General features: G+C 37.4%; 1 pseudogene; it reads left to right on the forward strand.

The window, feature by feature from the left end:
* Positions 1–7492: 7492 nt before the first annotated feature.
* Positions 7493–8569, forward strand: LOC102811725 (annotated as a pseudogene).
* The last annotated feature ends 7981 nt before the right edge of the window (positions 8570–16550 follow it).

Genomic DNA, 16550 nt, shown 5'->3' on the forward strand with positions numbered 1-16550 from the left:
ATGGGAAGCAAAATTTAAGAAGTCACTCATTCTCAGGCCTGAATCTTCACTTGCAGGGTCATGAGAATGATTGCCTCTTTAAATTTCGTGTCCTACTTGTCCCACTTGCTGCACCAATTCTGGTCCTAACTTTTGTTGTTGTTAGTAAGTGTTGTAGAGTTGATTCCAACTCATAACGACTCTGTATGCGGTTTTAGAGGAGCAGCTGGTGGCTTGAACAGCTGACCTTGTGGCAAGCAGTCCAATACTTACCCTACATCAAGATGCTTGTTTCTACTTATATTTAAAACAGTCTCATCTGCAAACATACTACATGTACCCTTTATCTGTTGCTGTTAGTTGATTTTTACTTATGGTGATCCGTAGGACGGAGTAGAATTGTCCCTTAGGATTTTCTAGGCTGTAAATTTTTACAGAAGCAGACTGCCACATCTTTCTATCCTACAGTAACTATAGGGGGTTCAAACCATTGACCTTTTGGTTAGCAGCTGAATGCTTACTCATTGTGTTACCAGGGTTCCTTGAGTTTGGTATAAAACTCAAATTGACTGCCATCAAGTTGATTCAGACTCACAGAGTCAATAGGACAGAGTAGAATTGCTCTTTAAGATTTCTGAGACTGTAAATCTTTATGGGAATAGACAGTCTCATCTGGCTCCTATGAAGCTGCTGGTGGATTTGAATCATTGACCTTGTGGTTAGCAGCACAACACTTAAGCCACTGTGCAATGAGATTTGGTTGTTGTTGTTGTTGTTGTTAGGTACCATCAAGCTGGTACCGACTCATACGGACCCTATGCATAACAGAACAAAACACTGCCCAATCCTGGGCCAACCTCACAGTTGTTGCCACGGTTGAGCCCATTGATGCTTTGCAATTGATGCTGCCACTTTGCCAATCCATCTCACTGGGGGTCTTCCTCTTTTTCTCTGACCCTCCAACTCACCAAACATGAGATGGATTGGCCAGGTGGCAGCATTGATGGACTCAAGTGTAGCAGCGGTAGTGAGGTTCACCCAGGATCAGACATTGTTTCATTCTACTGTGCATGGGGTCGCTATGAGTCAGTTCCGATTCGATGGCACCTAACAACAACAACAGGTATATTAGTTATGTTGTGGTTAAATTATCTTTTATAATATAACCTGGAAATCAGATATTTAGCATGTAGAACTAAGGAGTCCCTGAGTGGCATGAAAATTATTACGTCCTAGGCTACAAATCCAAAGACTAATGGTTTGAACCCACCCAGAAGCACTTAGGAATAAAGGCCTCGTGATTTATTTCCAAAAGCTCACTGACATTAAGCCCAATGGAATGCAGTTCTACTCTGGAATATAGGAACCTGCATGTGTTTAATGCATAAATTTGATGTCAACTGATTTGGATTTGGATATAGAACTAATAATAACATTTCAAGCATACGTATTCATTTGCAGCACTATTTTTATGGAAAAATGCACTCAGCATTCTAACTAGGGTCTTCTGAAACTTATATTCTAGGTCAGTATGTGAAGAGAGGGAATAGAAGGGAACGAAATGTTCCCATGATTACAGGCATTTGTTTATCTTGTTGTTGTTAATTGTCGTCAAGTTGGCTCTGACTGTTAATGAACCTGTATAGGGTCTTCAAGGGACTTCTGGTGATTTTGAACTGTTGATCAACCTTGTAGTCCAATGCTTATCCTACAGTGCCACGAAGGATTTCTGATTTTAGAGATATTGTAGTTATTGTTAAGTGTCGTCAAGTTAGTTCCTACTCACAGCAACCCTGTATAGGATTTCTGAGGGGAGGAGATGGTGAATTTGAACCACCGACCTTGAGATTCAAACAATTTTACAGTCCAGTGCTTATCATACAGTGCCACACGAGGACTTCATAGTACTTGGAAAAAAAAAAAAATCACACATTCTTCATTCAGAATGTCATTGGCCTATGCCAAGGTCAATGAGTGTTTTATTATTTCCATAAAATTCAACACTTCTTTTTAAATAGTCAATTACATCATTATAATCTCAGTTATTTTCAGTATTTACTTCTTCTGCAAAATAAACGCACTTTAAAAAAGTTTAAATCATTTGATTTTTAAGAGGAGGTGGGGAACGTGTGACAGAGAGATCTGTACGGATAGTGACATTTTTGAGAAGACTAGAGAAAAATGGCCTCTTTGTTTTTATCCCTTCCAGCCCGTTGTGGGACAGAATGGTGAAGGAATAGCAACCAACTTGGGGGCCACCACACAGAACAGATTTTGATCTGTTCGTTATAGACACCTGCTCTGAAGGAAACCTTTTATGCGCTTTACCTACTACAACTGGAACCAATTCAGTGTCCGCTCCCTTTACAACTCTAAGCAAACTTTGAATAAACTAGTAGTAGTATCCTCACAAAGTCCTGGTGTGTGTGGGATAATGCACTGGACCACAAGGTCAGCAGTTGAAATCCACCAGCCACTCCTGGAAACCCTAAACAGAACCACCATGAGTCAGAACTGATTGATGACAATTAACAAGAACAAACAGTAAATTACCTTTACAATGAGTACCACATTTCTTTCTGTAGAGAATACTGTGGCTGTCAGGAAAAAAATATTTTTACATGCTCAGAGAGGAATGTGAGGTTTCTGTTGGCTGGAATTTCAGCTACTCAAGCTATAGAGGAGGGTGAAGTTGTCAAGCACAACAGGTAGAGAAAGAGGATGGTATGTAGCAGAGATGGATTGAGATGGAAAAGCCAAGTTGGAGGGAGTCTTCTTAGGGCACAGTATAACATTCTACACATGTCACCATCCCAATCTGTAGGAAAATGTGTTTGTCCTTTAAAGTCTTGGTGTAAATGGTTTATTTGTATATAGGATTGTTGCTCATATAATTAGTTACTATGATTAAGTAAGACAATATAGTCAGACAAATTTTACATCACACAGGTAAAACACTTGACTGTCTTTTGCTTTTCTGGTAATTGTAATGATGTATAATTATCAGGCGGAATTTTGCCTTTGTTCCTTGATGGTAATACAAAAGTATTTGCCATCTATTAAACATGGACCATATTCCATGCACAAAGGAACTTTGGTAGTGTAGTGGGTTATGAACTAGGCTGCTTAACTGCAAGGTCAGCAGTTTGAATTTGCCAGGTACTTCATAAGACAAAGATGCAGCCTTCTGATCCTGTAAAGATTTACAGCCTCGGAAACCCCATACAAGTTCATTCTAAGTCAGAACCGACTACATAGCACATAACCACCATCACCATCATATTCTACGGCACTAGGAACTTTATACAATTATCTTAGTTAATCCTACAATAACAATATGAGAAATAATTAGATAATTAGGTATTATTATTAAATAGATGAAAAATTAAGACTCAGAGAGACGAGACTATCAAGTTCATAAAACCAGGAAGTAATGGAAGTTATATTTGAATCCAAATCTGTCTGACTTCAATGCAGTTTCCTGATTTTGTTGCCCTCAAATCTCTTGAAATATCCTTTCAGAAAGGCCATAAGCTCAACAATACTGTTGAATATTGTTAAACTAAAATGTAAATGAATTAAGTTTTGAAATGTTGTTGCTGTTGTTTTTAAGTGCCTTCAAGTTGATTCCAACTCATAGCGGCCCTGTATTAGGTTTCAAGGGATTGGCTGGTGAATTTGAATCACCAACCTTGTGGTTCAAACCCACCTTGCGGTCCAGTGCATTATTATCCCACAGTATTTTAATATATTAAAAACCATGCTCTATTCATAATAAAGCTAGATGTCACTAATATATGTATATTCCTATGATTAAATGCTCTTTAGCGTTTAAATGATACTTCTTTCCTTTAAAGCACTCTATATTTTAATTCTTATCTCTCATAATTTTTATGCCCAGGTTACTAAATGTTAGGTGCCATCGAGTCAGTGCCAACTCATAGTGACCCTGTGCACAGTAGATCAAAACACTGCCCGATCCTGGGCCAACCTCACTACCGTTGCCACACTTGAGTCCATCAATGCTGCCACTTGGCCAATCCATCTCGTTGGGGGTCTCCCTCTTTTATTCTGACCCTCCACCTTACCAAACATGATATCCTTCTCCAGAAACTGGTCCCTCCTGACAACATGTCTAAAGCATAAGAGACGAAGTCTGGCCATCCTGGCCTCCAAGGAGCCCTCTAGCTACACTTCTAAAATGGATCTATTGGTTCTTTTGGCAGCCCATGGCACTTTCAATATTCTCCAAAACACCACAACTCAAAAGCATCAATTCTTCTACGGTCTTCCTTATTTATTGTTCAGCTTTCGCATGTATATGAGGTTACTGAAAATACCATGGCTTGGGTCAGGCACACCTTGGTCCTCAAGCTGACATCCTTGCTCTTCAACACTTTATAAAGGTTTTGTGCAGCAGATTTGCCGAATGCAATACGTCGTTTGATTTCTTGACTGCTGCTTCAATGAGTTTTGATAGTTGATCCAAGAAGAATGAAGTTCTTGACAACTTCCATCTTCTCATTGATAAGAATGTTGTTTATTGGCCCAGTGGTGAGGATTTTAATAAAGCATGTTATATTGCTGATGCGTTTACTAGTTCTTAGCCAATGAGTCCTGGTGTGGCGCTGTGGGCTAATGCGTTAGACTATAAAGTTATTTTAACTGCAAGGTCAGTGGTTCAAGCTCACCAGTTGCTCCTTGGAAACCCTATACAGGGTCACTATGGGTCAAAATCAACTTGATGGCACTTAACAACAGGAATCCAAGTTTTCAATTGGGTTGGATCTATTTAGTGTGCCCTGGAAATTTCCTTAGAGGCGAAAAGTGGCATTTGGCTTAAGTCTATGGAAAGTTCCTCTTATGTGGGGTTTCTTACTCTTCATTTTCTGATTTCTGCCCACTCTTTGTCTTCTACTTCAATTATTACCCGTAGTAACTTTGGGTTTTCATAATTACATGAAAACCAAAAAAAGGCCTGCAGTTTCTTATGGTACTAACAGAACAAATGACAATCAAATGTTCATAACAGCACTTTCCCTTGTTATTGTAGCAGATCTGGTTAAAGTGTAGAACAAAGAGAAAGACAAAAAGGATGTGGGAGCCTAGAAGCCTTATTCATAGAAAATATTTTTATATGAAAATATTTTACTTTGATCTTAATATTTTGAGAACTTACTAACCTTGAGGACAACGATGTAGGAAACCTGGAGGGAAAGCCTTTTTTAAAAAAAAAAATGAATTACAATGAAAGTTAATTTTGTTTAACCAATATTTTATAAAGATTTTGGTTGATAGTCATATTGGCAACTAATGTTTATTTTACTTCTGTGGTAAATTGGGATGATTTCTTCAACAAATGTGGGGAAGGAGTCATTCATTTGGATATGCTGCCTGTGTTAATTAGAAACAGTGATCACATACTGACCCCTTGTAAAACAAGGTTCTTCAGATGAAAACATTCATGTAGAGAGTTTACCAAAGGATGAAATACTACCTTGTCCTAGAAAAGAATTTACATTGAGTAGAGGCAGCCAGAACATATAAACACAATAGATAATAAAAGGTTGCTTCTGACTGACTGCCCTAAACTAAATGCTGTACAAGTTTAGAAATGAGAAAGTTCAGTGTGGTCAAATATGAAGAGTGAAGATTCATGAAAGAGATGGACTTAAGCTTGGCTTTATAAAAGAAATAGAATTTGATATTTCATTTGCCTGGTAGTCACTGAGTTCTTACTGTACGTAAGTTATTTTGCAGGATGATTTTTCAGGATAAGAAGAAAATGACAGGTTTCTATTCTTTTACCTGCCCACTGAAAGTGATGTGATACAGGGACCAACAAGTTAATACCAACATCTCAGGGATTCAGAGTATAATTCTAGTTCTCTGACACTTTATAGGCTGACATGGCAGACTGGGGTCTCTTTCAAGGTATCTAAAAATGGACCTAATATAAGAACTTAATGGGAACTGATAGAGCAATTCTTACCCACTAGGGAGAACTCCTTGTGGACTGAAGATCCATTTTCTAAAATGAATAAATGAGCTCTTATTTTACATTAGAGAAAAATAAGACAACTATTAAGTGATTTTCTACTTTCATGATAAGTATATGAGTATATTAATAACTCATATTATGATGTGACCTAAATTTCAAACCTGAGTAATTAAAAATAATTCAAGCTTACTAATGAATGCAATAGCCAAATTAGAACTAATAATCTACCGAACAATGTGTGCTCCTCACACGTCTTTGTTGTACTGTGGTAGCTTGCATGTTTCTATGATGCCGGAAGCTATATGCCATTTGTGTTTCAAATATCAGCAGGGTCTCCTTTGGTGGACAGGTTTCAATGGAGCTTACAGACTATGAAGAAGGAATAAACAGTTCACTTCTGAGGGATGAACCCCTGAAAACCTTATACATAGCAGCAAAACATTGTCTGACATAGTATCTGAAAATGAGCCCCTCAGATTGGAAGGCAATCAAAATACAACTGGGGGAAAGCTGCCTCTTCCATCCATCGCCCTTAATGCTCAATGGATGAGGCAAAGCTTTTGGTACCTTCATTTGCTGATGAGTTACAACTGAAAATGAGAAGAAACAGCTACAAATATTTTAATAATTGGAACATGGAATATAAGTATGAATCCAGGAAAATTGGAAGTCATCAAAATGAAAATGGAATGCATAATTATCAGTATGCTAGGCATTAGTGAGCTGAAATGAACAGGTATTGTACATTTTGAATTGGACAATCATATGGTTTATTATGCTGGGAATGAGAAACTGAAGGGGAATGGGGTCACATTCATCATCAAAAAGAACATTTCAAGAGCTATATTGAAGCACAATATTATCTATGATAGAATAATATTTATATGCTTACAAGAAAGACCAGTTAATGCAACATTACTCAAATTTATGAACCAACCACCAAAGCCAATGATGAATAAATTGAAGACTTCTTCCAACTTCTTTTGTTTGAAATTGGTCAAGCACACTGTGTGATAGTTAAGGAATTGTGTCAGCTTGGCTTGGTTAGGATTCTCTGTGCTTTGGTAGCTAAGATACAGTTATAACCTCGATGATGAAATCAAATATGTTTCAACCACTCCAATAATGTGATCTGATGTGATCAGGTCTGATCTGATGTAATTATCCTATGTGTTATAAAGCCTCACTTCTATAATGTTAATGCTACCACATGTCTGTTAGTATGTTTTACTGTGGTGGCTTGCATGTTGCTGTGATGCTGGAAGCTATGTCACTGGTATTTTAAATACCAGCAGGGTCACCTATGGTGGACAGGTTTCAGCTGAGCTTCCAGACTGACAGACTATGAAAAAGGAGAGACAGACCACTTTGGAATGGTTAACCACTGAAAACCTTATGAATAGCAGTGAAATACTGTCAAATATAATGCCAAGAGATGAGCCCCTCAGATTGGAAGGCACTCAAAATATAACTGGCGCTTCCTCTCTGGGCTTGGCATTAGGTGGTGGCAAGATGGCTAAATGCACCAAGAAGGTTAGAATTGTTGGTAAATATGGGACCCATTATGGTGCCTCCTTCAGAAAAATGGTGAAGAAATTGAAATCAGCCAGCATGCCAAGTACACTTGCTCCTTCTGCGGCAAAACCAAAATGAAGAGACGAGCTGTGGGGATCTGGTACTGTGGTTCTTGTATGAAAGTGGTGGCTGCGGGTGCCTGGACCTACAACACCACCTCTGCAGTCACAGTAAAGTCCACCATCAGAAGACTAAGGAACTGAAAGACCAGCAGAAGAAGACCAGCAGAAGATCCACCTCCTAAAATTCTCTAGCCTGTAATATATATATATAAATATAACTGGGGAAGAGCTGCCTCCTCAAAGTGTAATTGACCTAATGAAGTAGATAGCGTTAAGCTTTGGGGATTTTCATTTCATGATGTGGCACAACTCAAAATGAGAAGAAACACCTGCAAACATCCATTAACAATCAGAAAGTGGGATGTCTGAAGTATGAATCTAGGAAACTGAAAGTTGTCAAAAATGAAATGGAATGAATAAAATTGATTACATAGGTATTAGTGACATACTGAACACTACTGATCAAAGATCAGAGAAGTTGGGGGATGACATCAGGAGCATCATACATGAAAAAAGCAAAAAGTCATTAAAAAGCAAGAGAATGGGATATCTGGCTTCTGAGGGATTACCTTTGTGTCTTGCCTAACAAAAGAATGGTGAACACTGGGCCCTGAAAATCTCAGTGGAAATCAAATTTGGTGATGTTGAGAAGGGCAAGAAAACTTTTATTCAGAGGTGTGCCCAGTGCCACACTGTGGAAAGGGGGAGGCAAGCACAAGAATGGACTAACTCTGCATGGATTGCTTGGGTGGAAGACTGGTCAGGCCCCTGGATTCTAACATACGGATGCCAATAAAGTAAAAGGTGTCACCTGGGAGAGGACACACTATTGGACTATTTGTAAAATCCCAAGAAATACATCCCCAGAACAAACATTATCTTCACTGGCATTAAGAATAAAGCAGAAAGGGCAGACTTGATAGCTTATCTCAAGAAATCTTCTAATGAGTAATAGTTGGACATTGCTTTATTTATTACAAAATAGGAATGTCTTGTGACTTTTGTTTTTTACACGTACCATTTTTAAATTGATCTCATATACTGGAATTCAGATCACGAATGGCTGATAGAATTTTTGACAGTCCTAAATTAAATATAAGATTGTTGTTGTTAGGTGCCATCGAGTCAGGTCTTGCTCTTTTTCTCTGACCCTCCATCTTACCAAACATGATATCCTTCTCCAGCGACTGGTCCCTCCTGGAAATATGTCCAAAGTATGAGAGATGAAGTTTGGCCATATAACCCAGCTTCTCAGATTATTTGCTCAACATAGTTTGAATAAGTATCATGAAAGAATACAACTCTGTCACACACCTTTCTTAATTTTAAACCATTCAGTGTTCCCATGTTCTGTTTGAACAACTGCCTCTTGGTCCATGTACAGATTTCTCATGAGCACAATTAAGTGCTCATACTTGGTAATATTGTCCATAACTTGTCATGATCCACACAATCGAAAACCTTTGCATAGTCAATAAAGCACAGGTAAACATCTTTCTGGTATTCTCTGCTTGCAGACAAGATCCATCGAATATAGCAATGATATTCCTTGTTCCATGTCCTCTTCTGAATCTGGCTCGAACCTTTGGAAATTCTCAGTCAATCTATGCTTGCAGCCATTTCTGTATTACCTTCAGTAAAACTTTACTCGTATGGGGTAGCAAAGATATCGTCTGAAGATTTCAGCATTCTGTTGGGTCATCTCTCTTTGGAATAGACACAAATAAGGATCTCTTCCAATCAGTTGGCCAGATAGTTGTCTTCCAAATTTCTTGGCAGAGATGAGTGAGTGCCTCCTGTGCTGCCTCACTTTCTTGAAAGATTTCAATTTGTATTCCATCAATTCCTGGTGCCTTATTCTTTGCCAATTCCTTCAATGCACCTTGGACTTCCTCCTTCAATATCATTGGCTCTTGATCATATGCTACCTCTTGAATTGGTTGTACATCAACCCTTTCCTTTTGGTACAGTAACTCTGGCTGACTAGTCCTTCCACCTTTTTTTGATGCTTTCTGCGTCATTCAATACTTTGCCCAGAGAATCCTTCAATAATGAAAATCAAGGCTTGAATTTTTTCTTCAGTTTCCCCAGCTTAAAAAATGCTGAGTGTGTTCTTCCCTTTTGGGACTATTGGCTGTGGTTAAATGGTAATGATCAGATTTTCAAATATTTGTTAGAAATTTAGTTCAGCAAGTGTTATCACTGCTTTTCCCTATGATACAATTAGACTTGAGGCTAGGAAGGATTAGCAATGTTCAGTTTTCCACAAAGATGGTGAATTCCAACTCACGACCTATAGGATATTGATTTTATATTTAGATTTGTATAATTGATCTTATGAATATATGTAAATACTGGAGAAATTTTTTCTCTGCCTCCTGGAACAAGTCTCACCCTGTTTCAATATGTATTCATCACCCTGTTCAAATGCAAAGGTGGGAGATAAGGTATCAATGGCCACATTATCTGTTTTGCTCTTAACTGTTAGTCTAATTAAAAATGCCTGTATCTAAAATGTTGCCTTGTAATTAACAAAAACCCTTTCAGTGTGGTTTGTGTATTGTATTAAACAAAGACTATTTCACACTTCTCATAGTTTATAAATGATCCATAAGGTCAAATGCTTTTAAATTCAGCATGATGAGATATAGTAGCAAGTTGAACTTTGCTTTTAAGTTCTTTGATATCTAAGACTATGTTGTTATTCAGAATGTCTTTAAACAGCTATTCAAAACACTTAAAACTGTTGAACTGCTGTACGTTTGTGACTGGCAATGTGGTAATGTACTTTGAAAAACGCATTAAGAGTAAGGTAGAGATGATATCAACACAAATTTGTAACTTCTGTCATCATAAGTTTTAAGATAATTAAAAAAAATTCACTAAAAGACACAAAAGAAAGAAAAGACCAAAGTGGATGTTTGAATTTTGCCCTTGAATGTAGAGTGAGTATCCAACACAAATGGAAGAAACTATGAGGTAAAACAGTTGAACAGAAAATCTCAAAGGACAGCTTGAGAAGACAAAGTATTATAATGAAATGTACAAAGACCTTCAATTAGCAAAATGAAAGTGTTGAACAATTTAGTATTTCTCAAGCAGAAAGAACTGAAAAAAAAAAAAAAAAAAACCAACCATGCCTTGATTTGCAATATTGAAAGATTCTATGAGAAATATGGGCAGTGGGGGATCTCTGTAGTATAAGCACTGGACTGTGAACAATAAGGTCAGTGATTTGAGCCCACTAGCTACTCTTCAGGAGAAAGTTTAGGCTTTTTGCTCTCACAATGAATTTCAGCCTCAGAAACCCTATACAAAATCATTATGAGTTGGTACCAACTCGACAGCACTTAACAAAAACAACATGGGTAATATATTGAACCATGCAGGAAGCATCTAAAGAATATGGAAAAGATACACAGAGTCACTGTAACAAAAAAAGTTGTGTGATGTTCAGTTTCAAGAGGTAGTGTATGACCAAGAACTGATGGCATTGAAGGAAAAAAATCCAACCTGAACTGAATGCATTAGGAAAAACAAGGTTCAAGGAATTGATGGAATACCTACTAAAATATCTCACCAATATGATTCAGGGCTAGAAGCACTCATTACTTTATGGCAAGAAATTGGAAAGTCAGCAACCTGACCAACTGACTGAAAGAGATCCATATTTATGCTCATTTCAAAGAAAGGTGACCCATCAAAATGTAGAAATCACTAACATCATACACAAGTAAAATTTTGCTGAATATAATTTTTAAATGGTTGCAGCAGTACATTGACAGGGAGCTGCCAGAAATTCAAGCAGGATTCAGAAGAGGATATGGAATGAGTAATATCATTGCTGACATCATATAGATCTTGACTGAAAGCAGAAAATACCAGAAAGATGTTTAGCAGTGTTTTATTAGCTATGCAAAGGCATTCAACTGTGTAACTGATAACAAATTACAGGTAATGTTACAAGGAATGTAAATGACAGAACACTTAATTGTGCTTATGTATAATCTGTACATAGACCCAGAGGCAGTGGTTTGAACAGAACAAGGGGATACTGTTTGGTTTAAAATCAGAAAAGCTGTGTGTCAGGTTTGTATCCTTTCACCATACAATTTATATGCTGACTAAAGAATCCAACAAACTCTACTATACGAAAAAGAACACAGTATCAGAATTGGAGGCAGATTCATTAGCAACCTGTGATATGGAGGTGACAAAAACTTGATTGCTGAAAGTGAGGAGAATTTTTTTTTAAGATCAAAGATTTCAGCCTTAAGCATGGATTGCAATTCATTGTAAAGAAAACAAAAATCCTCACAACTGGACCAATGAACAACCCCATCATAAACAGGGAAAAGATTGAAGTTGTCAATATTTCATTTTACTAGGATCCACAATCAATTCCTATGGAAATAGAAGTCAAGAAATCAAACAATGTATTGCATTAGACAAATCTACTGCAAAAGCATTCTTTTTTAAAAAAAAATTTACTTAAAAATATTTTAATTAAAATTTTTTAAAAATTAAACTTTTCATTGTGAATTGAGTGAAAATTTATAGAGCAAATCATCAATTTTATATTCAATAAGTAGTATTATTTGCTTTATTACAATGATTGCAGTTCCTTTCCATGTACTATCAGTTAGCAGGATTTACCTCTATTTAGTTTAACCCTTGCATTCCTCCATTTCTCCTGCTACCTTGTTCTTTCCTCTGCTAGCTTCCTTCCTGTTGTATATTGCCTGTCCCGTCATCCATGTCAACATGTGTCTACCCTCTAGCCCATGAAGAATCCTTACCCTGTAACCATCAAAGAATTTTTTTTAATCAAGAAAATATTTTCTTAACATCTTACAAAAGTGGTCTCTTACAACAGCTGTCCTTTTGTGATTGATTAATTTCACTTAGCATAATGTCCAGGTTCATCTTCTGGTTTCTTTGTTCCATATAATTTTCTGTGCTGAGATCATTTTGTTTGTGAATTTTCTTTTCAGTTTAATTTTTGTTGTGGTAATGTTTACTAAATCTTTCTGATTATCTTTAAAAAAATTTTTGATGGGAAAGTGTATTAATTTTCTTTGAGGTTTCCCTATAATTTATTAATTTTTCCCTGTTTAAGACAGTTAGTCTGCTTTATCTTGAAGTATACTTTGTTGTTGTGTTGTTGTCAGGTGCCATCGAGTCGGAACCGACTCATAGCGACCCCATGCACAGCAGAACGAAACAATGTCCGATCCTGGGCCAACCTCACTGCCGCCGCCACACTTAACGTCATCAATGATGTCACTTACTTCCTTGCTGTTTGGAAGTTTTGTATCTACATTATTCCCTCTTTTTATTTTGTAGTTGACATCATGATAAATTGATATCTCTGGTTCCCTATTTTCAGTTAAGGAGCTCTGGTAGCGTAGTGGTTACGTATCGGGCTGCGAACCTTAAGGCCAGCAGTTCGAAACTACCAGCCGCTCCGCGGGAGAAAGATGAGGCGTTCTGCTCCCGTAAAGATTTACAGCCTCAGAAACCCTGTACAGGGTTGCTATGGGTCGGAACCGACTCAACGGCACTTAACAACAACAACAAGGTTTGTTTTGGAGTCCCGGTGTGGCATTGTGGGCTAATGTACTGGACTGCAAAGTTGTTTGAGCCATACAGTCTGTGGTTCAAGCTCACTAGTTGCTCCTTGTAAACCCTATATAGGGTTGCTATGGGTTGGAACCAACTCGACAGCACTTAACAACAAGGTTTGTTTTACTTTAAATACTTCAGTATCTGTATTGAGTTCTGGTTAGTGTTGTCATATATGTTAATCTCAGGCTGTTGTCTGATATTGTTGGTTTTCAGTCCAAAGAACAACCTTTAGTATTTTTTTTTTTTATAAAGTTGGTCTGATTGTTACAAATTCCTTTCATTTCTGTTTATTGGAAATGTCTCAATTTCATCGTTATATTTGAGGGACAGATTTGCTGGGTATATGGTTATTAGTTGGCAATTTTTTATTTCTGAGTTTTGTGTATATTAGCTCATTGCCTTCTTGCCTGTATAGTTTCTGCTGAGAAATCAGAATTTAATCTTATTGGTTCTCCTGTGTAGGTAACTTTTTGTTTTTCCTGAGCTATTCTCAGGTTATTTTACCTGTCTTTGGTTTTGGAAGTTTGATTATGATATGACTTGGTGATTATATTTTGGAATTTATCCTGGTTTGGGTTTGTTCAGCTTCTTGTATGCTTATCTTCTCATTTTTCATGATGTTAGGGAAGTTTTCTTCCAACAAGCCTTTAACAATTTTCTCTGTGCTTTTTCTTTTCTTTTCTTCTCCTGGAATTCCAATCAACCATAAGTTATTCCTCTTCATGGTGTCCAACATAAGTCTTAGGCTTTCTTCAGATTTTCTCTTTCTTTTTTCTGATTGTTCTTCTAGCATACTAGTATTGAGAGATTTACCTGCAATTTGAGCTATCATTGCTTTGAATCTGCTCCATTGCCCTTTCAATGTATTGTCCATTTATGATATCTTAGTATTAATCTTCTTGATTTTTAATCACAGGATTTGTATTATTTTTAAAATGTGCATTTATTTATTTGTTCTTGCAGTATTTTCTTAAATTCTTCTGAAGATTTTTCTGTGGTCTCCTTGCTTTCTTTGATCTTTCTGTCAATCCTTTGAAGTACCAAAATATCATTGTTTTAAATTCTTTTTCAGTTAGTTTTAGTACTTGTTCTTCCTCAGAAATATTTTCTGGCTCTGCATCTTGGTCATTTGTTGAGCCATTCTCTCATTTCTTTGTATGAGCTAAAATTGACTATTGTCTCTGGGACATTTATGGAGTTGTTATATTTATATTTAATTGATGATTGTCTACTGATGTGTTCTTAGGCTGTCACCAGCTATCTTCTGTGAGTATAGTAAGAGAATGGAAACATGTGCACCTCTTTCTCTCTTTGCTATTTGTGCACCTCAGTTTGGGTGTGCTTGGCTGGTGTTGGCTGCTGTCTATCATTAATCAGGTGACATAAGCACTTGTATTGGCTCTTGCCCAGTAGATGGAACTGCAGAAGGTATGGTTATGGCTGGACTGTATGGGCAAGGTTTCTGTTTCCTGTTCTTATAAGAAAATAGGACAGAATAAGCAACAATAAAAGCAACAATAATAATAATAATAATAAAAAACAGGCAGCAGCCAGAAAAACAGGATATAATAACTAAAAAGAGAAAAGAGGAACAGGAAAATGGTACTATAGAAGGGAAAAATAAGGGAGAAAATAAAAGGCAGAAATACAACCAACCAAACAAAGAACACTTTGGAAAAGCAGGGAGAGGGACGATAAAAAGACAGAGTAGAAAGTAGTAAAGGATGATCAAAATAAAAACAAAAATAGAAAAGGGAAAATGAGAAACAGGAGAAAAGAAGGAAAAACAAAAGCAGAGCTAGAAAGGATAAAATTCAAGGCAATGGAGAGAGAAGAAGGAGAAGAAAGAATAAGTAAAACAATGAAAGGAACACAAAAACGAAAACAAAAAACCAGTGCAACTGTAGGATGCAGAGAGGAGAAAATTCTGGGTGGCTCCTGTCAGTCAAGGAGTTCATGAGGTGGGTGCAGAAGGGATGTGACAGCAGAGTTCCTGTCCCTACATGGAGTTACTATAGACTTAGGTGTTATGTTTGTTCAGGACACACAAGCTGAAGTAGTTCTTGGAGGCCCTTGATGGAGCTAGTTTCAGTGTCTGTTAGGACCAGAGGGTAGCTGCTGGCAAGGGGGCTGGCTATCAGAATCTCTGCTAGATTTGTGCTGGTCTGGTGTCTCTGCAGATTCTGTAGGTCTGGAGCTGAGTCCTCCTGAATCCAGGTACCTCACACTGGCATGGTTCACAACCACATGGCTCCAAACTCCCAGAGAGCAGGGTCTGAATGAGTGTGGGACTTGGCCACAGTTTTAGTCATTAGGGGAACATGGTAAAAATAAAAGAATTGCTCCTTTCCCATTGTGCATGTGAATCTGCTCTGCATAGTCACCTTCTGTCGCCAAAGTTGCTCACAAAAATTCAAGATGTTTGCATCATGTCTGGCTGGCTGTTCCCCAGTCAATCTCCCTCAACTCATCATCCTGGTTCAGTTTGTCCTACTAGCAAGCACTCAATCCACTAGTGTAGCCTCTGAACTTCAGAGTGCTAGGATTTTTATCTGTGTCTGTTTCATTTGATATCTAGTATATTTGTTGTCTGTAAAGGCATTCTTTAAAGTGTTAAAGAATGTCACTTTGAGGATTAAGGTGAGTCTGACCCAAGCTATGATATTTTTAGTAGCCTCATATACTTGTAAAAGCTGGACAATGAGTAAAGAAGATATAAGAAAACCAGTACCTTTGAATTGTGATATTGGCAAAGTATAGTGATTATACTGCCCAAAGAATAAACAAATATGTCTTTGAAGAAATACAGTCAGATGTTCCTTCCAAGCGAGGATGGTATAACTTCATCTTATGTGGCTTGGACATATTGTCTTGAGGACCAGTTCCTGGAGAACGACATCAAGCTTGGTAATTTGAGGGTCAATGTGAAAGAGAAAGATCCTCAATTAGATGGATTCACTACAACAATGCAAAAACGGACTGAAACATAGCAATGATTATGAGGATGGTACAGAACTGGGCAGCAGTTTATTCTATTGTACATAGGGTATCTATGAGTCTGAAATGATTTGAAGGCAGCTAACAAAAGCATGACTATTGGCATATGAATATTTGTTTGACTTCCAGCTAGCAATTCTTTGGGTATATACTTCAGAATGGAATTGCTGGGTCATATGATAATTCTGTTTAACTTTTTGAGGGACTGTCAAATCACTTATCAAGTGACCACACCATTTTACAATCCAATGAGCTATACAGTCAGGTTCCAATATAACCACATCCTTGCTAACACTTGCTAGTTTCAG

This window comes from Chrysochloris asiatica, unplaced genomic scaffold, assembly GCF_000296735.1.
Source record: "Chrysochloris asiatica unplaced genomic scaffold, ChrAsi1.0 scaffold00033, whole genome shotgun sequence".
NCBI classification, from domain to species: domain Eukaryota; kingdom Metazoa; phylum Chordata; class Mammalia; order Afrosoricida; family Chrysochloridae; genus Chrysochloris; species Chrysochloris asiatica.